This window comes from Pelodiscus sinensis, chromosome 11 (assembly GCF_049634645.1).
Source record: "Pelodiscus sinensis isolate JC-2024 chromosome 11, ASM4963464v1, whole genome shotgun sequence".
In the NCBI taxonomy this organism is placed as follows: domain Eukaryota; kingdom Metazoa; phylum Chordata; order Testudines; family Trionychidae; genus Pelodiscus; species Pelodiscus sinensis.
This window is the reverse complement of record NC_134721.1, coordinates 2,432,554-2,456,764: the sequence shown is the minus strand read 5'-3', so window position 1 is coordinate 2,456,764 and position 24,211 is coordinate 2,432,554. Positions and strand designations below refer to the sequence as shown.

The 24,211-nt window shown below is 47.2% G+C and overlaps 2 protein-coding genes and 1 long non-coding RNA gene across 17 annotated transcripts in view; 2 read left to right on the top strand and 1 right to left on the bottom strand.

Moving 5' to 3' along the window:
- The first annotated feature begins 11,565 nt into the window (after window positions 1-11,565).
- FHIT (fragile histidine triad diadenosine triphosphatase) overlaps window positions 11,566-24,211 on the top strand; it is a 1,115,730-nt gene continuing 1,103,084 nt past the window's right edge. For 6 of the 15 annotated variants that reach the window (XM_075938447.1, XM_075938440.1, XM_075938443.1 and 3 more), the window contains exon 1: window positions 11,570-11,822. The gene's annotated coding sequence lies outside the window, so the exon portion shown is untranslated. Of the gene's footprint in view, window positions 11,823-24,211 lie in introns of all 15 variants that reach the window. The other 9 variants (XM_075938453.1, XM_075938452.1, XM_075938451.1 and 6 more) reach the window with 3 other exon arrangements.
- The window catches only part of LOC142830895 (uncharacterized), a 15,904-nt gene continuing 3,533 nt past the window's right edge, over window positions 11,841-24,211 (top strand). The window contains exon 1 of the mRNA XM_075938439.1: window positions 11,841-12,432. The gene's annotated coding sequence lies outside the window, so the exon portion shown is untranslated. The remainder of the gene's footprint in view (window positions 12,433-24,211) is intronic.
- Window positions 21,860-24,211, bottom strand: part of LOC142830897 (uncharacterized) — a 25,066-nt gene continuing 22,714 nt past the window's right edge. Inside the window, exon 3 of the long non-coding RNA XR_012906427.1 lies at window positions 21,860-21,995. This is a non-coding gene — a long non-coding RNA (uncharacterized LOC142830897). The remainder of the gene's footprint in view (window positions 21,996-24,211) is intronic.

The window sequence follows — 24,211 nt, the reverse complement described above, 5'->3', positions numbered from 1 at the left end:
AGGAGCGCAGAGTTCCCGGCCACCATTGCCACTAGTGCAACACTGGGGGCAGCTGGAACCCCAGGCCCCTTTGAACTGCCTCTGGAGCACCGCTCTGCGTGGCCGTGAGGGCTGGGGGAGGGTTGCACTTCTGTCTGGGCAGTGCTAGGGTCTGGCTGCTCTTGGCCCCGCCCCTTCTGGAGGCCCCGCCCACCACTCCTTTCTCAGGGTGTCAGGTAGTTCTGCTGGCTGGTAACTGAGGCTAGAGGGCAGCCTCATTATTTCTGTGTGTGGTCTCACTGCCGCTAGATGAGAGAACACTCCACACCCAGGTGTGTGGGTTACGCTTGCCCTGCATATTTCTTGAGGGGAAAGGCTGGGAGGTCAGGTGGTTTGGTAGGTCAAATGTCTTAGGGAAGCAGGACAGTGGAGACAGTTAAAAGCTTTACTTGTTTAGTTGGGATTGGTCCTGCCTAAAGCAGGGGGCCGGACTTGATGACCTTCTGAGGTCTCTTCCAGCTCTGTGGTTCCATGATTTTATGAGTGCGGAGAGGTAGGAGGAGAGAAATCCAGTGCCATCACGTTCATGATATGCTAAGGTGGGTTGCTTCTGCGGAATGAGGGGTGGCCGTATGCCAATTTCATCTTATATTCTATGTCTGACAGTGCCCAGGCAAAGCCTGCATCCACGTTGGCTCCTTTAGATTCTATAGGAACGACTTACCTGACAACATTTTGCATGAGGAAGGAGAGTCATCGCTACTTGTGCAGAAGCAAATCATGACTTACCAATCTAATAGAATTATTTGAGGGAATCATGGGGACAAGGATATGTCACTGGGCCTCATGGGGTGACAGTGGATGATTGGAATCTGGATGACTGGAAAAAGGCAAATGTAGTGCGCAACTTTAAAAAAGAGAAGAAGGACAATCCAGGGAACTACAGACCAGTCAGCCTTACCTCAGTCCCTGGAAAAATCATGGAGGGGATCCTCAAGAAATCCATTTTGAAACACTTGGAAGAGCAGGAATTGGTGTGGAATAGTCAACATGGATTCACCAAAGGCATGCCTGACCAATCTGATTAGCTTCTATGATGAGGTAACTAGCTCCATAGACATGGGAAAATTGGGGGATATGATATACCTTGACTTTAGCAAAGCTAAATATTCTTGCCAGCAAATTAAGGAAGTATGGATTGGATAAATGGACTGTAAGGGTGTGTCTAGACTACATGCCTCTGTCGTCAGAGGCATGTAGATTAGACACATAGGCAAAGGCAAATGAAGCTGTGATTTAAATGATCGCGGCTTCATTTAAATTTACATGGCTGCCGCGCTGAGCCGACAAACAGCTGATCAGCTGTTTGTCCACTCAGCGCGCTAGTCTGGATGCTCCCCTGCCGACATCAAAGCCCTTTGTCGGCAGCCCTGGTAAACCTCATCCCACGAGGCTCAGCGCGGCAGCTATGTAAATTTAAATGAAGCCGCGATCATTTAAATCGCGGCTTCATTTGCCTTTGCCTATGTGTCTAATCTACATGCCTCTGACGACAGAGGCATGTAGTCTAGACACACCCTTAGGTGGATAGAAAGCTGGCTAGACTGTCGGTAGTGATCAGGTAGTGATCAATGGCTAGACGTCTGGTTGGCTGTCGGTTTCAAGTGGAGCACCCGAAAGATCCGTTCTAGGGCTGGTTTTGTTCAATATCTTTCTTAATGACCTGGATGAGGGGATGGGTTGCACCTTCAGGAAGTTTGCGGATGACACTAAGCTAGGGGGAGAGGTAGATACGCTGGAGGGCAGAGATAGGGTCCAGAGTGACCTAGACAAATTAGAGGATTGGGCCAAAGAAATCTGATGAGGTTCAACAAGGACAAGTGCAGAGTCCTGCACTTGGGGTGGAAGAATCCCAAACATTGTTACAGGCTGGGGACCGACTGGCTAAGTAGCAGTCCAGCAGAAAAGGACCTGGGGATGAGTGGATGAGAAGCTGGATATGAGTCAACAGCGTGTCCTTGTAGCCAAGAAGGCTAATGGCATATTAGGATTCATTAGGAGGAGCATTGCTGGCAGATCTAGAGAAGTTATTATTCCGCTTTATTCGGCACTGGTGAGGCCACATCTTCCAGTCCTATGATTCTATGACAGCGGAGATTGCCAGATTCAGGACAAACTGCTTAAAAATAGGGCAGACTCATTTCACACTGATGGTTATTTTATCATTAGATTATACTAAGCCAGTAACACAAACTCCCAGCTCACCATGTTGGTTAACAAAAAAGTAAAAAATGCAATCTCCTCAGAGGCATTCCTAAAATGCTGTACTCATTCACATTACACCTATTTCACCGCCCAGACACTAGGTGGTGATGGTTCATGATGAGTGGTAACGGAAAGCCACTTTAATCAAATATTGGGTCCCTATAATTCCAAGAGATTAGACACTTAGTCAGATCAATATATAACTCAGATTTTATCCAAGAATCATACTGCTGCCAACCCTTTAATAACTAACATCTAAAGGTGTGTTATTAAAAGAAAAGAAGAAGAAAGTTGAAATGGCCAATCGATCATATACATAAAACAATGGCAACGTTCTTATATCAGGTTTGTTAGTGATGTTAGAGACAGCTGGCTTGTAAAGTTTCTGGTAGCTTCCAAAAGATTGAGTCTCAGTTCTTAGTCCCATATGCTCCATTTAGTTGTAAATCTGCCTAGAGAATCAGATTAGGAAAGAGAAACCATGGAGATGTTTCTAGAGTCTTTTATATCCTCTGTCATGTGCTTGGAATTTTACTGTCCCTAACAAAGCTTACAGCCCTTGTCTGTGGAATCACTGGCACAAGATGGTGGCCAGCATCATATGAGCATATCACAGAGTCCCTATATGGCTTGCTGACTCAGGGAGAGGGAAAGAGGGGGCGGAAAGGTGAACCATAGGTTATATTCATGCTAAAGCATCCATGGGAAGGCTTACTGGGTGTGATGAGTTTCTTTTATAGCTCATTGTGAGGGTTAAGCTTGAAAAATTCATTCACAATTTCTGGCTAGACTGGATGTAAGCTACCTGGTGGGTGTTATCACGGAACAAACACAGGGGTGATTCTGGAATATAGCAATATTCATAACTTCAGATATAAAAATGATACATGGATTTTAAAGAGGATGATTTTATTTAGGAAATCATAACTTTTCCATGACATAATATACCTTGTACAAGATTTGTTGCACTTGTCTAATAATGGCACTGTTAAGGATATTCATGGTCATATTTCATGCCTATTGCATTAGAGGGTGATCCATTGAGTACTGTGTTCTTGGATGTTCAGAAAGCTTTTGACAAGGTCCCACACCAGAGGATCTTAAGCAAAGTAAGAGGGATGATCAATAATAGGTTAAAATAGGAAACAACGGGTAGAATTAATAGTTTTCAAGTAGAAAGAGATAAATAGCCGTGTCCTCACAAAATTGGAACTGGAAGCTGTGCTGTTTCACAAATGATATGGAAAAGAGGGAGAACAGTGAGGTGGGAAAGGTAGCAGATAATCCAGAATTACTTAAAATAGTCAAGTCCAAAGCAGACTATGATGAGTTACAAAGGGATCTCACAAAACTGAGTAAAAAATGGCAGGTGAAATTCAATGCTAATTAATGCAAAGGTAACATACGTGAGAAAACATAATCCCGGTTACATATACAAAACGATGGGTTCTAAATTAGATGTTACCACTCAAAAAGGAGATCTTGGAGTCCCTGTGGATAGTTTTCTGAAAACACCCAATTAGTGTGCAGCAGCAGGAAAAGGGATAGAGAATCAAACAGAAAGTATAATATGAATAGGAAAATGCATGGTATGCCTGCCACTTTGGATACTGCATGCAATTCCAGTTGCCCCATCTCAAAGATATATTTGAAACAGAAAAGCTGCAGACAAGGGCAAAAATAATGATTAGGGATATGGCACAACTTTCTTATGAGGAGAGATTAAAAACTGCGACTGTTTCGCTCAGACAGGAGCTGACTAAGGGGATTATGATAGACATGAGCATCCGGTTTGCTAGGTGAAAGGGAGGCCCTGCGTGCCCAGTGCTGGAGCTGTGCTGGCCCGGCCTCTCCCCTCCCTGCCTCCAACTTGCACATGGCATTGCTGTGGAATGTTATTAGGATGGTTCAGGCAGGGCGGCCTAGCAGGGAGCCTCCTCAGCAGCCCGCCCCTGAACCTGCATGAAACATACACAAGGCCTGAATTACAGTCACTAGGCTCTCTCTGCTGCTACTGCAGCATTCTCCAGCACACGGACTGAGGATTGCAAGCCCTGCTCTGCAAAGACCATCGCACCCAGCTTGCTGTGTCCCTGCTGCTTCTGGCAGGTTTCGTTTCCTCCCTACTTGGCCCCTCACCCCCGCACTTGGCCCTGGGTCGACAAAGTGGCTTCCTCCTTGCTGCATCCCTTCTCCTCCTTTGCCCTTTCACTGCTCAGTTGGCTCCCCCCCTTTGCTAGTGTGTGGAGTGGTGGTGGGTTTGGTTTCACTTTCCCAGTCTAGTTGCTACCAAGCCTGCTGCTGGGGGCTCTTCTCCCCATGTCCTCTTCTCATATGCATGACAATGCTGGCATTTTGGAGGCAGGTTGCAAGTGTGGTGTAGATTACTTTTGATTTCACTGGTGACTGGAGTACTGGCCAGGCGTCAGCTTCCTGGAGGCTCGACTGTGATGTTCCTTGGGGGATCCCTTCGGATCTGTAGGAGGCTTTACTTTCTCTGGGTCGGTCCCAGGTTTCTGCTATGATGTTACATCTTGTCCGAGAGAGAGAGAGATTTTCTGGCCACTTCTCAGTTAAGTTATCTGCTTGCAGGGTCTTTGCCTCAAAGGTCACAGATCCTAAACTGCCTTTTTGGTGGGGTATTTCTCATTCACGCCTCACACATATCCCACAGGTTACATCCATATTCATTAGCAATATGGTTTCTAGGCAAAGTTGGGCCTCACGGCCTAGAGTACAAGAAATTGCATTGTGCTACAGATAACATACAAAGCCATGATAAAAAGCTTCACAAATTATAACTGAGAAAGCCACGGTCAGGGAAGAAGGGAAAAGCAGAGAAGTCTGGTCAGCTAGACACCAGTGCAGAGGAGGGAGCGGGGTCGTGTCTGACTGGTTAGAATGCAGTCCCCGTAATCCCCCTCTCCCTGGCTAGTGTGTAGAGTTGCGGTGGTGGGGAGTGTTGCTTAGCTCAATGAGCCCTGCAGAGATAGCTGCCCAGTCCCCTCCCCTTTTTGTCTCCCCACATGCTTCCTGTTCTCTGTGCCCTGCAGTGGAGAAGACGTGAAGAAGAGGCAGTGGGGAAGGGATGGAGAGTGAGGGGAAGGGGATGGAGAATCGAGGGGAGAGGGAGAGTCTGGCATGCAGTGTCCCCACAGTAGCAGCTGGAGCTCCCTGGTTAAGCAGGCCCATCTAACCCTCATTCTGACAAGCCCTGCTCCCTTAAACCTGGACTCATCCAACAAACTCCCCACCCTCCCGCACCCCCACCTCACTGAGCCCCAGCAAACTGCATCTGGACCGACTAGCCTATGAAGTCCCACTCCCCCAGCACTTGGACCCCCCACCAAGCCCCAACTCTCCTGATTCCTCCACTGAGCTCAGAGTCCCATTGCCCCTACGCCAGAACCCTCCCGACAAGCCCCTGTGCATCCAGATCTCCCACTGCGCCGGCCTCATCCAGACTGCCCCATATCCAATCCCCCCACAGTAACCCCCTCCACACTTGGATCATGCTGGGCTGAGCCTGCCCATCCATACCTGGTATGCCTGGCACAGAGGGACAGGGCCAGCCCTTACACTTGTCAGGATCAGGTGCAGCCTCACTGCTGAGTTCCTGTACTAGGGAAAGCTGGGCTTTTAGGGTGATGTTTCCACCTCAATGCAGCCAGTGGTCTGTGCTCTCCACTGCTAGAAATGTAAAGATCAGGAGTTTTCTTAATGGCCTTCCTGTCACAGACTTCCAGTGTGACATTGGACCCATCATTTAAGGCTTGGTGTCAAGGCGAGTTTTTCCACTGATTAAAAAAAAACCCAGCAGATAAGGAACTTAACTATCCCGTGCCTCAGTTTCTCCATTAAAAAAAGGGATAATAATAATACTTGCCTGCCTCACAGGAGTGTGTGTAAATTCATTGGTTTTAGTGAGGTGTTTTGACATCATCCGATGGAAAGTGCTAAGAAGTGCAATTTTGTGAAGTGTTTTTTACAATTTCAAAATCTTTCTGCTTTTTTCATGCAATAGGCACTGCTCCTGGACTACAGGAGAATTTCAGTTTGGGACTTTGTGGGATGACGACTCCTCCCATTGTGTGATGCTGGAGCCATGTGCCAGAAGAGGCAGGGGTTGTGAGAACAGGGCTCCACCAGGCCTCCTGCGTCATCACTTTTCAAAGGGCTGGTCAAAAACACAGGTAGGCCAGCCAGCCTTATGCTTTGGGGAGGGCTGGATCATTTGTGGCAGCAGATACCCTGTGCTGGCCTGCTAAGTGGGACTGGGCAGAACAATAAATGGCCTGGAGGAATGGATCTCCTTCCACCTGGACCAAAGGGGCCCTTCAGAGCTTTCCCACAGGGAAGCTGTGGCCTGAGCCAGGGCAATTTGTTATTTTTATTTCAAATTGTTCAAACTCTGTGATGGTCAGGCAGGGGGAGCCCTTGGTTGGGGGAGGGCAGTGATTTTGAGAAGTGGGAGCCTGGGGAGAAAGGGGTGTGGAGGGAAGAAGAGGGGGCAGAAGGAGAAGGGATGTGGTGGCAAGGAAGAGAGAAGTTATTACTAGGTGTGACGGGCCGCCACTGGCCTGCACTCCCGGGGGTCTGGCCGCCCGGGGGGCTCGCGCGGTGGCAGGCAGAGCACACCAGCGCCGAAGCCGCGGTGGTGGCGGCGGCAGCTGGAATCTGCCTCCGCGGCTGCGCCGACGCAAGGCAGGCAGCACCCACCCTGGGGCATTAGGGGGAGGGGCCGCGAGCGCCGCTCGGGACGCCGCCGACATGCTGGCCGCGTCAGCAGGGGGGCGGGGCCGGCAGCCGACGTCAGGGCCGGCGGGACAGTTTAAAACGGCCCGCCGGCACAGGGAGAGGAGCTCTCCTCCGGGGGAGTGGGAGGTAGACCGCGTCTCAGGACGGACCGGGGATGCACCCGAGCGCGGCCAGTGGCGCAACCCCGCGCTCGGGGATCCCAAGCCAGCCCCCATCGCAGACGGGCCGCTAACCCAGGCTCCAGCAGTGACCCGGATAGTGCGCGACACCCATGGAGGGAGCGGCCCGACCGGGCGAGAAGACGTGGCAGACGGCTGGCCCCCGGGCTTGGTACGGACCAACCCCCGACCCCTCCAAGTGAGGCACGGTAAGCCGGGCGAACGGACGGATCGTTCGAGGGCGTGGGGTGAAGGGAGAAAGCAGCCCGGGGCAGAAGCCTTCTGGCGCCCGTGGGTAGATGGGTTACTGGCGGAGTGACCCCCGTCTACCGCGTTGGGGCGCAAGCAAGCCCCGACGCTTAGGGCCCCGGGCTGGGACCCGGAGAGAGGGCGGGACCGGGTCCCCCTCCCTCCACCGGAGGAGCGTCCAGCTCCGAGCAACGCCGGCGTAGGCGTGTAGCAGAACCAAGTCCCCCTCCCAGGAAGTGGGGTTGGACTAAGGGGCTCAGGCCCCCCCCTGCAGGGATGAGTAACGACTACTGGGTCCGCTGACCCCCCCTTCCTTCCAGGGAGGGGGGTGATTGCACCCGATCACCTGGGCTTCCGACTAGGAGCCCGGCCGCGAGACGAACCAAAAAGAGGCGAAGGGGTCCGCCGAACCCCCCTCTCGACCAGGAACGGGGTGATCGCACCCCTCACCCCTCACGCTAGGTTAGGCCTCAACTGTTTCCAGTGGTTGGGAGATTGGTGAGAACAGAAAACAGGACTATGTAGCACTTTAAAGACTAACAAGATGGTTTATTAGGTGATGAGCTTTCGTGGGCCAGACCCACTTCCTCAGATCAAATAGTGGAAGAAAATTGTTACAACCATATATACCAAAGGATACAATTAAAAAAATGAACACATATTAAAAGGACAAATCAAATTTCAGAACAGAAAGGGGATGTGGGGGGGAGGTAAATGTCTGTGAGCTAATGATATTAGAGGTAATAACTGGGGAAGCTATCTTTGTAATGGATAAGATAATTAGAGTTTTTATTCAAACTTAGGTGTAAAGTGTCAAATTTAAGCATGAATGACAGTTCAGAGGATTCTCTTTCAAGTGTAGTCTTAAAAGGCCTTTGAAGCAGGAACAGGGCTGGGGATTTGGTTCCTTCGCCCCCTGAGGATATTGGGTCTACCAATCTGATATATAAAGCCGGTGCCATCATGCTGCTTCAGTGGGACATTTTATTTTCTTGGTTCTGTGAGCTGAACAGGTGCCTTTGTTAAAGCAGCAGCCAACCTATATTTTACTGGCATGTCCCCTGGCAATTCTTAGTCATTGTCTGAGGTGCTTACTGCTGTTGGAAACTATCAACATAGAAAGTCCTCAGTGTGTTTGTGTGAAGAAGTGAAAATGAGGTGGTAACTTTTGCAGTCTGAGTCTTTTCATTTTCTTCCTGTCATGGGGCAAATGCCAGCTGAGGTTGAGGCCTGGCACCTTGTTTGACTGTGTGAAGAAAGGACAAAGATTTCTCAAATAGCTCTAACTGGTGTTCCCCAAGATTAATGGGAGGAGTTTGGGGCATTTGCAAGCTGCCTGCATGTTAGCTATGAGGTATATACTTGTGACTGAAATTTCTTCTTCCCAAATTTAGTGCTGTTAATTAGGTACCTACTGCATATCTGGCACAGGGAACAAAACATGCTCCATTTTGTTGAGAAAGAAATTGCAGAAAAGTGGAGGTTTTTTTCAGAAATAATGTGCTCGGGTTCAGGGACTTAACTGAAAGGGAACAAGCATGCAGTGAACAAGTACACAGGATGTGCAGGGAAGAGAGGAAGGAGATAGTGGGGAGAGGGCGGGGCTTGGCCTGGAAAGTTACTGCCTCCCCAAGTGGAAGCTTCACCAACTGCTCGTGATGAAAGAAATCTAAAAAATTATGAACGGTATTGAGAAAGTGGAGAGGGAAATGTTGTTTACTCCTCCACATTACGCATGAACCAAAGATCACCCAATGATATTAATAGGCAGAAGGTCTGAAACAAACATAAAGAAGTACTTCTTCACACAAAGCACAGTCAACCTGTGGAACTCATTGCTAAGGAATGAGAAGACCAAAATAATAATACTTCTTCAAATAAAAATTAGATAAGCTCATGGAGGATAAATCCATTAATTGTCTTCTAAGAACATAAGAATGGCCATACTGGGTCAGACCAAAGGTCCATCCAACCCAGAACCCTGTCTGCCGACAGTGGCCAATGCCAGGTGTCCCAGAGGGAGTGAACTGAACAGGTAATGATCAAGCGATCTCTCTCCTGCCATCCATCTCTACCCTCTGACAAACAGAGGCCAGGAACACCATTCTTTACCCTATTGGCTAATAGGCATTTATGGACTTAACCTCCATGAATTTATCTAGTTCTCTTTTAAACTCTGTTATAGTCCTAGCCTTCACAACCTCCTCAGGCAAGGAGTTCCACAGATTGACTATGCGCTGTGTGAAGAACTTCCTTTTATTTGTTTTAAACCTGCTGCCCATTAGTTTCATTTGGTGGCCCCCTACTTCTTAAATTATGGGAACAAGTAAATAACTTTCCCTTATTTACTTTCTCCACACCACTTATGATTTTATAGACCTCTATCATATCCCCCGTTAGGCTCCTCTTTTCCAAGCTGAAAAGTCCCAGTCTCTTTAATCTCTCCTTATATGGGACCTGTTCCAAACCCCTAATCATTTTAGTTGCCCTTCTCTGAACCTTCTCTAATGCCGGTATATCTTTTTTGAGATGAGGAGGCCACATCTATATGCAGTATTCAAGATGTGGGCATACTATGGATTTATATAAGGGCAATAAGATATTTTTTCGTCAGGGGCAGATGACCATTTTGCGGGGCCCGGGGCAGCACAATTTTGTGGGGCCCCCCTTTGCCAGGGCGCATGCGTGGGGCTTCTTGAAGCGCGGGGCCCGAGGCTGCCACCCCACTCATCCTGCCCTATATCCGCCCCTGTTCTTCATCTTATTCTCTATCCCCTTTTTATTGATTCCTAACATCCTGTTTGCTTTTTTGACTGTCACTGCACACTGCGTGGACGTCTTCCACGATGACTCCAAGATCTCTTTCCTGATTAGTTGTAGCTAAATTAGCCCCCATCATATTATATGTATAGCTGGGGTTGTTTTGTCCAATGTGCATTACTTTACATTTATCCACATTAAATTTCATTTGCCAATTTGTTGCCAAGATGGTCAGATTCTTTGGGTGTCTGTAAACCTCTGACTGCTTGGAACTAGATAATAGGGGATGAATCATTAAAAAATTATTCTGTTCATTTCCTCTGAAGCATCTGACACAGTACTGTAAGGCAAGCTACTGGGCTAGATGAACCATTGGTGTGACCCAATATGGCTATTCTTATGTTCTTAGCATTACACATCCAGGGCATGTCTCAGAAGAGCAGTGTGAAGAGCAATGACCTTCAACTATCTTACCTATGACACCAGCAGTGCTAACAGGCCATTTGATCTAGAATGGTCCTTTAAAATACTTGCTAAGTACTAATGCTAAACAATCTGTTCCACTTTCCATTTAGCTGGATGTTCAAAGTACCTTTCTCATGTGAAGAAGGGCTCTGTGTGGCTCAAAAGTTGGTCTCTCTCACCAACATAAGTTGGCCCAATATAAGATATTACCTTTCCTGCTGTGTCTCTTTCCATGACAAATGTCAATCTCATCATTTCCTGAAAAAGCGACGAGGAGTCCTGTGGCACCTTATAGACTAACTGAGGTGTAGGAGCATAAGCTTTCGTGGGCAAAGACCCACTTTGTCAGATGCATCTGACGAAGTGGGTCTTTGCCCACGAAAGCTTATGCTCCTACACTTCAGTTAGTCTACAAGGTGCCACAGGACTCCTCGTCGCTTTTGCAGATTCAGACTAACACGGCTACCCCTCTGATCATTTCCTGAGTTACTGAAAGAAGCTGGTGATGAACATGGCATAAGAAGTATAAGAATGGGCATGCAGGGTAGACAAATAAACAGAGCCAGTACCCAAGAGATCCATGCTGTCACCCATTCCCTGCTTCTGGCAGAGGCTAGGGACACCGTCCCTACCCATCCTGATGTGTAGCATTGCTGGAGTTGTCGCTCATGAATTTACCTAGCGCTTTGTAAAACCAAGGCCTTCAAACATCCCCTGGCAAGGAGTTCCGCAGATTGTGAACTGGGTGAATCGGCCTTTTTTAAAAACTGGGTGCCTGTGACTTTCCTTGGGAGACCCCTAGTTCTTGCCTCGGGGAGGGGGGGGGGAGCAGTATCGCTCCCTTGTCACTTTCGCCACAAGGCAGGGGAGAGGCTGCTGGGGAGGGCGGTGGCGCCCCAGGCTCAAGGGGCCCGCCAGTGACGCGGCCCGGTGGGCGGGGCCGCCCTGCAGCGCGCGTGCGTGCGGGGCGCGGGCCCATGCTGGGGACTGGCCGGCGGGAGGAATCACCAGGCCGGGCGCAACGCACCGCCCCTCCCCCCTAGGAAAAGCACCTAGCGCATGCGCGCTGGTAACGGCTGTCAGGGCGGCGGGGAAGCCGCGTCGACTTCAGAGCCAGTTCCGCGTGCCTGACGTCAGCGCGCCGGCGCCTCCCGGCAAGTGTGACGCACGCGCAAGAGCAGTCGGAGTGTAAGTCTCCATGATGTTTTGCCTCCTCCCCCTCCCCGTTTCGGCTCCTCAGCGGCTGGAGCAGCGCCGGGTGGGGGAGGGGTCTAGGGATGCGGGATGCCATGGGAGGGGGCAAGGAGGGAGGAGTCGGGGACGGCTCGCAGCGCAGGCGGGGGAGGGCAGCGCGCGTCGGCTCGCGCTCGTGGCAAGGGCGGGGCGCGCGGCGCTGGCGGTTTCCGCGCGCTGCTGGCCAGTCCCGTCGCGCTGCGCGTGGGCGGGGCCCAGAGGCTTTCTCCCTCCCTCACGGGGCTTCCCTCGCGCTGTGCGGAGGGGTAAAGCCCGTGGGCGGGCTGGAGCCGGCGCTGCCGGCGCGGGGGGGGGGGTGGGATCTCTCGGCCTCTCCCATTGCCCGCCGAGGCTGGTCAGAAACGTGCGTGTATGTCCCGCACGGAGCGCCCCTCCCCCCGCCCTTGGCCGTTAGAACGCTGCAAACGGGAGTGGCCGTTATTAACGGCTGGTTGCCCGCGGGAGCGTTGGCGTTCTGCGGGGCCGTTAACCCGCCAGGCGCCGTGTGTAGCACCCAGCAGGGCCCCTTCCGCGTGCCCTTGTCCCGTAACACGGGGAGCCAAAGGTAACAGCCTCTGCCGCCCGCCAGGCACCCGCGGGGTAGCTCCTTAGGGCACCTAAAGGGTAGGCTGGGGCAGAGCTTGGGTAGCAATAGTGTTTCTCTGCGGCGCAGATTTAATTTCAGTCGTTTGTAAATTATTAACGACCCTATTAGGAAATTAATGAGAGATTCGGAGGAAATTAGATGGAGGAATCAGTAAAATCACTGTGGTCACTGTGACCTTGGTTCTGAGATGGGATTAGTTCAGATAACACAGTTGAGTTGTGTGCGCGCCTGTGACATTCAGTGTAAAGCCATAGTTAACTGAAGGGAGAACTCGTGGGACAATTCAATATAATGCCTAATGTAATTAAAAATTTTAAATTGCAAAATTCTTAAGCATATATCTATAAAGTTCGCTTGAAAGAATAATTACGCACAATGTGCTCTGCCTGTAGGCAGATTTCTTAGTAATTTATTTTCAAATAGCTGATGTCAGTGATTTAAATAAGACATTCCAGAATATTATTTCTCTGTGGTAGGATCTTGGCTACTTAATTTAAAATTGAATAATTGAAATGCCTAATAGAAAACTTGCATTAAGTACTTCACCTTTCCCCCCCCCAGGGTAAGATGTCTGTCCCATACATAGTGCTTCTCTTGATTTCATACCCTGTTTTCATATTACCCTCCAATGCATTTTAAGATAGTCAGAGGTGGTTTAAATCTTCCTTAAATGACAGTTGAGCAGTATTCTGATCTTTAAAAGTTATGTTCTGTGTGCTGAATAGAAATGCATAGAGAGAGAGTGGGGTTTTTCATTTGAAAGGTAGGTTTGGAGCACTCATAAAAGCTGAATTTAGTTCACTTGTCAATTCTGCCACTTACTGTGAAAGCTTTATTTGTTGCTTCTTTCAGTTTGGGTAGGTTTTTTTTTCTTTTTTTCGTGGGGAGATCAGAGCTGCTGCTATTTAGACAGGTCTCTCCTTGGAATGTTGTTAAATTCAGCCAATGTTAGCTGTTACTGTTTCAGTGTGTGGAAGTTTTGATGTGAAATCTAATTAAATTCCTTCAAAAACCTTCCTTAAAACATCTTTTATAATGCCGTTTTTTAATTGGATGATTTTCAGTTGTAGGCAGAGTCTGTTCTTCAGATGTTTCTGCTTACTGTGTAAGTATAAAGGCTACAAGTTTGTCTCCTCACATATGCATGTAAATCCTTACACAAAACTCTCAATGCATTGAGCAAAGGAATGTGGTCGGAAGACAAATGACTAGCTTTAGCTATTCTTGGAAAATATACTTCCAATTTCCACCAACTTTATTAATCCTATAGTTAATATTTTTGCATCTTTAATGTTTCATTTATGTTATTGAGGAAATGAAGAGCATACTTAGTAAGCATTTTAAATATTCAGCAAATACATGAAGGCACATGTGTTTGAATATTTTCCATCCATACCTTTTCCTTTTTTCACTTTCCTGCACTAAGGAGCCCTTAGTTGAAATTATCATGTATTTTGATAAGTTTATAGAAGATATGGCTGGAAAATGCTATCTAGATTAGCTAGTATAACCTTTTGCACGGAGCAGGATTATCCTGCTTTGTAAGTGATAACCTTGTATGTAGGTATATGTTAGAAAATTCATGTTCAATTTATCTGTAATCCAAATCCTTTTCTGTATACTCATTAAATAGATTTTTTCAAACATTTACAGTTGTATGTTCATGTAAATTAAAATTACACGTATCTATTTCTTTAAAAACTTAGTTGTATAACCATTTTACTCACGTCTTGTATTACAATAGCATCAGTTTGAGCCCTGGACTCAGTGGCTCCTCCCTTAGGCTGAGAGAAGAGCTTTTGGATGTGGGCAAATTTATAAAAACCCTGGACCTCTATATATACAGTTACACTGAATATTTCTAACTAGGTTATTGCCCTGTTGTGTTGGCAGTATATACACATAGGGTGGGATCCAAAAAAGGTACTTAGGCCCCACTATGTTGGCACTACGTACAGAGGAATTGACAAAGGTACTTACGGTGCTCAGTCCCCTTTTTAGCCACCCTTGCCATCCACAAAACTCCCTTCTGATTTCAGCCTAATCTGTAGGTACCTGCAGTCGCTTCTCACCTCAAATTTTGCAATAAAAGTTCCTAGTTCTGTGTTTCTGCCTCTGAGCGTATGCACTGGCTGCTTGTCTCCTGCCTATGCCCCAATATGATTGACAAAGTAGATTGGCTGCCAGAGTTGTGCACAGGGCCTGATCCAATAGGTATGATTAGAGGTCACCTTACTCCACATGAGACTGCCATGTTATGAGAGGGTAGAAAGGAAAAGGAGGAGATTGTCCTTATGTCCTTTTAGCCTTGAGGTTTGGCCTATTGGTGGTTCATTGATGTGTGTCAGAAAATCTTATCAGGCATGACATTCATTAGACATAATACTTGTTTACTGACAACAGTGTCTAAAGATGTCATGTGAGATCATTATAGACAGGTGGCATAATTCCAGTATTTTTGTAGTCACTTTTATATTTAATAGGATTGTGTATTTTTTATTTCACTTCTAGTTTAAGTTCTAAGAGGAATTGTATCACAAGCTTTAAAAATGAGTAGTCCTGTGGCACCTTAGAGACTAATTAAAACATGTGGAATCATGAGCTTTCATGGGCAAAACCTGCTTCATCAGATGAATTGGAATGGAAATAAAAGAAACCAGGAGACCTATATAACAGCAGAAGTACCTGTCAATTGAGGACCCATGTTAATAAAGCTAATTAAGTGGGCTGGTTGTGTCCCATACCTGGCTCTGTAATTGGTTAGTGAAATTCCTTTGTAGAAGAATGGCTTATGGATGTTGAACTTAGATTAATGGGCTAATAGAGTAGTTGATGAAATTTGCATCGACTATTTGATTAGTTGATAAGGGTGCCTCAGCTTTTGCAGTGTAGCACCAGCCGTAGGACTGTTGCTACACTTCAAAGGCGAAAGTGTTGAGGCACATCTCCCGCTAGCTCCGTTGTCCCTGTGGTGTTTCAAAGCAGCAGCACTGCATGGAGCCCCACCCCAGGCTCGATGCGGTGCTGCCACTTTGAAACGCCGCCAGAAGCCTGGCGTCAGGCTTCCTTGCTGACCCTGAGCTTCATGCGATGCTGCCGCTTGGGAATGCCGCGTGCAGCTTGGACCAGTTGGGGACTCCCCAACTGGTCCCAGGCTGCTCATGACATTTCAAAGCGGCAGCGCTGCATGGAGCTCAGGGTCTGTCCTGGGCTCTATGCGACACTACTGCTTTGAAGCACCCTCTTGTCTCCCTCCCCCTTGCTGCCTCTTTCTTAGAGGCAGCAAGAAGGGGAAAGTGACTAGTCAACTATCCGATAAGCATTTGCTTATCGGATAGTCAACTAGTCGTTCACATTCGTCCTACAGCTATATGTGTGTGTGTCGAAGCAAACGCCTCAGTTTACGCGGCTAAACAGACAGTTTTATTGGCCAATAAAAGCGAAGTGAGCCAAACGTGGTCTCAGCAAAGCCGGGTCCAGTAAGGCTGCCTAATACAATCAATCCTTCACAGCCAATCCGAGACTGTCTTCAGCTTTGAGGTGCATGGCTGTGGGCACATTTGTGATAGTTGAGACCAAATTTTGCATGATATATCTCCAGTCATGCTTCAGCTCAGCTTCCATGCCAAACCAAGGCAGCTTAGCCAACCCTTTATTGCCCACACTGAGGTCAATCAATCCTTGTACTGGTGGAAATACCCAGCAAATGCATTTACACATGCAACCTCTCTCCCCTACTCCCTAGCCTGTCTTCAGTCCTCACCACTGACAGAATTGTCAGAATGCAGGGTGTGAGCATATGTTTATCAGATAGTTGACTAGTGATGAGTAACTCAACTAGTCCCTTCCTCCCTGGCTGTCTCTGGCTGTCTCTATCAGAGAGAGGCAGCAAGGGGTGGGGAGCAGGAGGCAGTGCTGGGGGGGCTGTCTTAAAAAACGGTTCTTTCCAGCACCATCTTGGGCGGGGGGCAAGAGGGCAGCGAGGAACTGGTGGCGCTTCCACTTTTTAAACAGCAGAAATGTTGCGGGGAACACTCCTCCACTGGCCTCCACATTTGAAATGTAGCAAGAGCCAGTGGGACTTTTACTACATTTCAAAAGCGTAAGCGCCCTTGGGAGTATGGGGCCAGCGGGGGACTGTTTGAGTTCCCTGCTGGCCCTGTGTTCCCCGCGGTGCTTCCGCCTTTGAAATGTAGCAAGAGCCCTGCTTGCTCCTGCTACATTTCAAAGGTGGAGTTACCCTTATCAACTAATCAAATAATTGATGCAAAGTTCATTGACTATTAGTTAAATTTGGTTTAATCAACATCCCTAGTGCACATCTCAGACACAGGACAAGCGGTCATCCACAAAGGTGTGTCTTCATATCAACCACCTCAAACTCAGTGGTCAGGAGTGTTTGTGCTCGTTTACTTCTAATAAACAGAAAAACACGCACACATATTATGACAGACAACACGGAGTGCATGTACTACTTCTATTGTTGGAAGTATTATGTTGCCTTCCCTTTGTGCAGAAGAGCTAAAATTAGGGTACTGGTATATTTTCCACAGTGTTACAATACCAGCAGCCTACCTAGGGGGAGTACACAATCTGACAGCAGACAATCTGTCTGAAGTTCCCATACAACCATAAGTGGTAGATAAACTCAATAACACTTCACAGCATATTCAGACTGTGGGATACTGATGGTAGGTCTGTTCTTCACTTATCTGAGAAAGAAATGTCCATGCTATCCTTCTCTCATGGGACATGGCCCTTCTGTACACCTTTCCCCCATTCCTTCTATTGCTGAAAATCCTGTTAAAATTGAGGGCAAACATAAACTCAATGCACCCACTTGCACTACCCTTTCTTGTCACAGCTGGTGATGTTATCTTCTATCACAGAACAAAGAACCTAACCTATGGATACTTCAGCTTAAGACCTGACTCCTTCATGGTCTCAACATATAGATAGTTTGGCTGCGTCGACACTGGCATGATTTTGCGTAAATACTTTTAACGGAAAAGTTTTTCTGTTAAAAGTATTTGCACAAGAGAGCGTCTACACGGGCATGCTTTTGCGCAAAAGCATCCGTGCCAGTGTAGATGCTCTCTTGCTCAAGAAAGCTCCGATGGCCATTTTAGCCATCGGGCTTTCTTGGTCAAGAAATTAACATTGCCTGTCTACACTGGCCTCTTGCACAAGAATACTTGTGCAAGAGGGCTTATCCCTGAGTGGGAGCATCAGAGTATTTGTGGAAGAAGCACTGATTTTGTACATTACAACGTCAGTGTTCTTGTGCAAATACTCGTGGCCAGTGTAAACAGGCGGCAAGATTTTGTGCAAAATCTTGCCAATGTAGACACAGCCATTCTGTTCTGAGGTACAGGAATCGTTTTCTACGTAGTAGGAAATTGGCTAGCCATTATAGTTACTAACAAAAGTGGATCAGTTTTCAGTTTTGGTGCCACTCAAGACAAATTACGCTAACGTGCTACTCTTGCAGTAGTCTTAGATGACCTACTTACTCAAGAAGTCAGGATGATCTCTTAGCTCACTTAAGATACACTTAGTGGCCATACTGACTTTTCATCAACAAACGGGTACTCAGTTTTCTTGCACACAACTACAAAGAGGTTCTTAGAGGACAAAGCGAACCTTGTGCCCCAATCCAGACATTCTACCCCATCATGGGCCTTAATACTAGATTCAAAGGGTCTGACAAGATCACTCTTCAAACCTATTGTTCACTTTAATGTGTGTCATTGAAGACAGCATTTCTGGTTGCCGTCACCTCGGTGAGGGGGTTAGTGAGGATAGTGTCTCTTGAGACACACCCCTCTTACAGAATTTTTTCCAGAAAAAGTTTTTCTTGGGCTGTACCTGCTGTTCATTCCTAAGGTGATTTTGGTCTTTCTATGAGCCAACTCATTCACCTTTTATATCAAGTCTCACCATGATAATGGGGAAGCCATTTTATACACACTAGATGTTAGGAGAGCCCTGACAGCCTACCTGTATAGGACATAGGCTTTTTGGAAATCAGGGTTTTTCCATTCCATTGTGGATAGATCTAAAGGTGCAACAATATCAGTCTGGGCACTCTGCATCTTGAACAATATCAGACACTGCAATCATGTTAGCAATTTAGTACCTCCATCTGGAATCTGTACACGCTCAGTTAGATTGGTTTCCTCACTGATCGAGAATTGAACAAGAATGTTCCCATCCTGGAAATCTACATGACGTCAACAGGTGTGCATACCTTTGCAGAACACTATGCCGTCACTTAGGAACTCTGCTCCTGACAGTAGGTTTGGCTTCACCGTCTGGACTCTGAAGCTCCAGTCTCCCCCATAAGGGACACTGCCCTGGCATTATCTACAGTGGAGCGTCTGTATGGATGCTACTTGAAGAAGAGGAGGAAGTTATTTCATGTAGTAATAAGGATCCTTCAAGAAATGTGTCCCTATTGGTGCTCCACATATCCTTTTGTCTTTTACTTCTACGTAATGTCTTGGCAGACAGTAGAGAAGGAACTGAGGGAGATTTGTCTGTGCACCGCTAGTTAGCCTTGAGCCAGACATCTTCAGGCACAGCTACTGAAGTTCTCTGTTCAGTAGCTCAGGGATGCAAGTGCACTTTCAATGGAACATCCATAGGGGGACACAACTTGAAGAACCATAATTACTGCACAAGGTACATAACTTCCTTCATACTCTGCTTAAGTGCCAACTGTTCCACTGGTGTAAGCCAATTCAACTCAGTTGGTTTAAATAGAATGTGGTCCTCAAAGGGACCACTGCTACTCACTGCTGGAGTACCCTCTCTTGACCATGTTTGGGGATAAGTCCTACCAGCTGGATATCCTCTTCTTGTGGTTCCTTAGCTTGCCCCCTCGATATTTTGCTCTGTAGCTCCTCTGGCACCTCAGAAGCTGCAATATCAAACCTTCATTTCTAAATCCTCAGGCCAGGTCACATTATTCTTCCCCATCTGGGTTGTTAATGTCTCTCCAGATTACGTGTCCAATTGATGTCTCCTGTGCTCCTGGCTCCTGTGCCATTTCCCAGTGGCAAGTAGGGTACCTTGGGCCGACTGTTTACCCTGGGTTCCAGGGTTTACTCCTATAACAAGCAGTCAAGATCTGCATGGTCCTACCATTTGCTGCTATTTCTCTGGGCTTCTTCTTACCAACCCTTTGAGGCTTCCTTTCCCCAAAACTCCTCTCCAGTTGACCCTTCTTCCAGGGTTAGAATTGCAGAGCATATTCTCCCTCTTGAATTTTCACCTCCCTTCTTCTGGGCTCCAGCCCCTTTTTTCTACAAGCTTCTTGTATTTATAGTCTAGCATACTCTGATATCAGCTGATACTTGCTCAGTTAAACCTGCCTCTCCCTCTAGGAGCAACAAGTACCCTAATGCTCCCCCTCAGGTACACATTTAACTAGGGATGTGAAAGGGTAGCTGGTAAGCATCATGCGTTTAAGGTGATGTTTACTGGTTCCAGTTAATCACTAACCAGTGGGGGCCGAAAGAGCTCCCCGCCTGCAGCCCTTTTCAGAGCAATCCCTGTCCATGGCAGGCCCAGGTGACTGGCAGGCTTGGACTGCTCTGGCGTCTGGAGCAGCCTCTGTCCACAGGGAGCCCAGGCACCCCACCGGCAGGGGCCGCTCCCACGGAGCCAGTCCCAACTCCTGTGTGGGGGTTAGGAACCGGTGAAGCCAGCCCCAGCTCCTGTGGGCTTGGAGCTTCTCCAGCCTGGCTGGAGGGGTCCACAGCTCGGAGTCCCACTTTAATCAGTTAACTACTTAAATGTTTAATGTTTAACTGGTTAACTGAATAACCAGGATTTTACATCCCTACATTTAACCCCTTCAGGACCTGTGTAGGGTACATGCCCATCTTTAAATAAGTGTTGCCTTTGATATAGATCAGTAGTATATAAAAGTGTGTTAAATTTGCATTGCTGCTTTTCATATTTCACTTGTTTGTTGGAGAAAGAGACTTGGCCTCTAGGACTTGATTTAGCAAATTCCTTAAGCACTGTGTAACTTTAAGCATATGACTAGTCTTATTGTCTTCACGGGAAGTATTCATGTTCTTACAACTTGCTGAATCAGAACATAGAGCTGGTAACGCATGAACTTTGTTAAACGACATTAAAACAGTCTCTTTAAAACTGATTTAAATGATGTAATATGTTAACTATGCAGTATTTTAAACAGATCTTTAAGAAACAGAGGAAGACAGCTTGATTTGAGACAGGGCTGCAAGGAAGTAACTGATGAATTTTGAATTGTTTCTCATGAAAACGGTTTGTCTTTTAAGCTCTATCATTGTCTGTCTTCAGGCCTGCTGGATTAAGCAGGTCTGGATTGAATGTAGGTAGATAGCCCTTTTTTAAATGGGCAATTCCTCTATTTCCAAAGAACATGGAAAGGTTGGTGGATGAGGAGGAAGGAGGCTAATATGGAGGAGACAGGGAATAGATTAAGGATGTTAAAAGGTTGCTAACTGAGTAATTGTGTAGTTGATATAATTTGTATTGACTAGATGGTGATGATTAGTTGATAAGGGAAGGCGCACAGAAGGAGCTACCCAACTGGGGCTCTGCAGTTTCAATGTAGTAAAAGATGGGAGCGCGCAGGCACCCCTGCTTCTATTACTTTTAAACTGCGGAGCTGCAGCGGGGGGTAACTCCGGGACCCAGTGTGAACTGGGACTGAGCCAGGCATGCTCAATCCTAGCTTGCACTGGGTCCAGCAGCCCCTGCCTGTGGGGGCTTCTAGCAGGGAGCTGGGACCCCCTGCAGACAGGGGCTGCTGCAGAACAGCCTCTGTACGCAGCCATCTTGGGCAGGGGCTGCTCTAGTAGCAGCCTGTGTCTGTGGGGGATCCCAGCTCCCCATTGGGACCTCCTGTGGACAGGGGCTGCTGCTGGAACAGCCTCCCCTGCCTCCCCTCACTGCTGCCTGGTGGGGGGAACTAGCACCATGGAGATGGTGCTGGGGAGGAACTGGCTTTTAAGATGACTCCCCCTGGCACCAGTTCCTGCTCTCTCCAGGGCTGCCTCTGATGCAGGTCTCTTAAAACAATAGGTGCTAGTCTTGCAAACACATGCACATTTAAAATTAAGCACATGCATCAATGCATTCAAGATTGGAGCATATGATTATAAGTGCTTTTGGGGTGTGTCTCTTTACTATCTGACAATATGGTAACTAGCACAATGGGACATTTATTCATTTGCAAGCTCTTGACCCTACCATAATTACTTCTTCAACTAATTATGCCTTCATTAGACTAAAAGTATAGGCCAGTAAACTAATGGTAATAGTCTACCACTGTTACATTGTAACTGAAGCCAGATTTCCAGACTGTCAGTAGGAGCCAAAAAAGCCTAGATGAAGTGCTGTGTTGTTCACCAGCAGCCCTCTGATTAATTGAAGTATTATCCATTGCTTCCTCAGGACTGATGTTCCTCTTATTTCCAAGGAGAATGGCAGCAAGGTGTATGCTAGCATGTAGATGCAAACTAAGAGAAAAAATAAAACAAAAAACAGAGGCAGTTGATGTGGGCAAGATCCCCAGAAATATGAAAGCTTCAAAAAAAGAGAAAAATAATTTCTTGAGAACATGCTTCAAATTTGTACTCATAACTGTGGGTTTAGCTATGTTGCCTTTAGTTATAACACAGCACAAAAAGGAACCTGTTCGCCTGTCTAGGGTTTTCATCCAGACATTGATGGAGAGGCTTTTAAGAGAGACTGAATCATATTGCCATGCTACCATCCTTTTTTAATTGTTCCAAAACTTATACCATCTTGTGTGAATATGCCCTACAGCAGTGGTCCCCAACCTTTAGAGGCTCCCGGGCACGCCGGGGGCGGGGCCGCGCGTCCTGGGGCACGCTGGGGACGGGGATGCCCTTGCACCCGGCGCCGGCATGTGCCCCAGGGCCGGGGCCGCCCGAGCGCCTTGTGCCGTGGGCCCAAGCCGCGCGTCTGGGGCTGGCATCGGCGCCGTGCGCCCGCATGTGCCCCAGGGCTGGGGCCGCCTGAGCGCTGCGCACCAGGCGCTGGTGCGTGTCGCGCGCCTGGGGCTGGCGCCTCCAGTGTGCCGCGCGCCGGGGGCAGGGCCGGCCCAGGTTGTCGGCGGGCGCACACAAATGCCCTGGCGGGCGCCATGGCACACGCGGGCACTGCGTTGGGGACCACTGCCCTACAGCACAAGAGTTGCCATTTATGTTCACTTTCTGATGATTTATATATTCTGCTCTTAGGGTATGTCTGCACTTGCACCCTAGTTCAAAGTAGGGATGCAAATGTAGGCATTGAAAATAGTCAATGAAGTGGGGATTTAAATATCCCGCGCTTCATTAGCATGATTTCCCCAGCGTGTTACTCTGATCAACAGCTGTTTCGAAAGTGAAAGTTCGCACTGGGACGCGTTAGTTCGAACCAAACCCCTTGGTTCGAACTAACGTTACTCCTCAAAAAAATGAGGGGTTTGGTTCGAACTAACGCGTCGTGGCGTGCACTTTCACTTTTGAAACAGCTATTGATTGGAGTAACGCGCCGGCGAGATCATGCTAATGAAGCGCGGGATATTTAAATCCCTGCTTCATTGACTATTTCGAATGCCTACATTGGGCATCCCTAGTTTGAACCGGGGTGCAAGTGTAGACATACCCTTACTTTTCATTTTGAAGCTCATGTTAAGAAAACGTTACATCATTTCACAGGGCCTATGTAGATCGTGGTCAGATTCTACCTTCAGATACACACACTCAATGACCATTAATATCTGGAGAACAGAAGAATGACTATACTGGGTCATACCGATTGTCTGTTTAGCCCAGTATCTGTCCTGTTTTCAGACAGTGGCCAATGGCAGCTGCTTCAGAGGAAATGACCAGAACAGAGGGATCAGTTAGGCCGTGCGTACACTGTATCTTTACCTCGAAATAAGCTATGCAGTTTGAGCTATGCAAATTGCGTAGCTTATTTCGAGGTAATTTCAAAATGAAGTGCTATTCTGACAAGTCCCTTAACCCTCGTGGAATGAGTGTTACAGGGACACCAGAATAACGCGTGCCTGTTATTTCGAAATATATTTCAAAATAACGTGTGTGTTTCAAGACATGGAATAGCTATTTCAGGATACTTCCGGTAACCCAAATAGCACCACTGTCTAGAAGTAGCCTTAGGGGCTAGGGATACCCAAAGCATGGGGTTGCTTCGTGGATCATTTTGGAAAATAAACATTGATGGACTTATTGTGCATAAATTTATCTAATTCTTTTTTGAACCCCATTTATATTTTCGGCCTTCACAACAGCCCTTGAAAATCAGTTTCACAGCTTGACTGTGTGGTGTGTATGTGAAGAAAAGTACCCCCTTTTGTGTGTTTTAAACTAGCTTTCTGTTAATTTAATTCAGTGACTCTTGGTTCCTATGTAGTGTGGAAGATTAAATAATTATTATTTATTATTTAATAATTATTCACTTTCTTCACACCATAGAAGTTACTATTGGAGAGAAAAAGACATATTTACTTTCCTTACCTATTGAACCTGTTTACAGAAATACTCTTTTCCAGATCTTGTTTTTTTGGTACCATCTTAAAGGCAAGTATGAAAGAAGAAACCTTTTATATTTTAAGATCAAATGTAAGACAGAAAAGGGTACAGTTCAGAAAATAAGGGCTTCCATCCATCTTCATTTTGTACTGTAATTGGCTGAATGTTTT